Source organism: Hemitrygon akajei, chromosome 25 (genome assembly GCF_048418815.1).
Source record: "Hemitrygon akajei chromosome 25, sHemAka1.3, whole genome shotgun sequence".
Lineage (NCBI taxonomy): Eukaryota > Metazoa > Chordata > Chondrichthyes > Myliobatiformes > Dasyatidae > Hemitrygon > Hemitrygon akajei.
Window position 1 is genome coordinate 34,141,193 of NC_133148.1, and position 1,402 is coordinate 34,142,594.

The following is a 1,402-nucleotide window of genomic DNA, read 5'->3' on the forward strand; positions in this document are numbered from 1 at the left end:
ACCTTGAGGTGGATGACCAGCAGAAGACCATGAACATACACTCAGTGGCCACTTTATTAGGTACAGGAGAGCAGGTGGTAGCTAAATTGTGCCCAGCAAGCTCCCACAGACTGCAATGGGATGCTGATCAAGAGATTAATATTGGCCAGGATGCCAGGGAGATATCTGTTACTCTTGTTCAAAATGATACCTTTGGACAGATGTAGACTTGGTCTCACCTCTCACCTGAAGGTTAGAACCTCCAACAGAACTGCATTCACTCTGCACTGCACTTTCCGAGCCAAGCCACTGGAGGAAGAGAAGCCACAAGCTTCCAGCTCATTGCTGCACACCAAACCACAGACAGCAGCAGGTCAGAGGGTTATCAACAGCCACCAAACTCACTCCACGACACCAGGCTGATGAGGGAGGTGGTGAAGGGACAGGGGAGGTTGAGGAGCTGGAAGAAAGTGAGCGGGTGGGGGGGAAGGTGAGGGAGTTGAATAGGGAAGAGGAGAGAGGATATGAAAGGAGAGGGAAGGAGGGTCAGGAGTGAAGCTAATAAGAGGAGGGAGGGTATTGAGTGGAATGTGAGAACTGGAAGGAAGAGTAAGGAGGGAAGGTTGGGAAGGTGATTATGGAGGCATTAGTGAGAAAGAAAGTGAAGAGGATGAGGGGAGGAAAAGAGGATAAGTGGTAATCATAGAGACATAGAAAAGCAGTGCACAGAAACAGGCCCTTTGGCCCATCTAGTCCATGCTTCAACTTTTTAAACTGCTGACTCCCATCGACCTGCACCAGAACCACAGCCCCCCATGCCCCACCATCCATGTACTTATCCAAACTTCTCTTAAGTGTTGAAATCGAGCTGGCATGCACCACTTGTGCTGGCAGCTCCTTCCACACTCTCACGACCCTCTGTGTGAAGAAGTTTCCCCTCATGTTCCCCTTAAACTTTTCACTTTTCAACCTTAACCCTAGCTCTAGTTGTAGTTCCACCCAACCTCAGTGGGAAAAAAAAGCCTGCTTTCATTTACCCTATCTATACCCCTCATAATTTTGTATACCTCTATCAAATCTCCCCTCAATCTTCTATGTTCCAAGGAATAAAGTCCTAACCTAATCAATCTTTCCTTATAACTCGGGTTTACCAGAGCCAGGAACATCCTTGTAAATTTTCCCTGTACTCTTTTAACCCTATCTATATCTTTCCTGTAGGCAGGTGACCAGAACTGCACACAGTACTCAAAATTAGGCCTCACCAATGTGTTATACAATTTCAACATAACATCCCATCTCCTGTACTCCGTAGTTTGATTTATGAAGACCAATGTACCGAACACTCTCTTTACGACCCTATCTGCCCGTGACGCCACTTTCAACGAGAGTGGGGAGAATTTGGAGTCTGAGGCAGCCCGTGGTA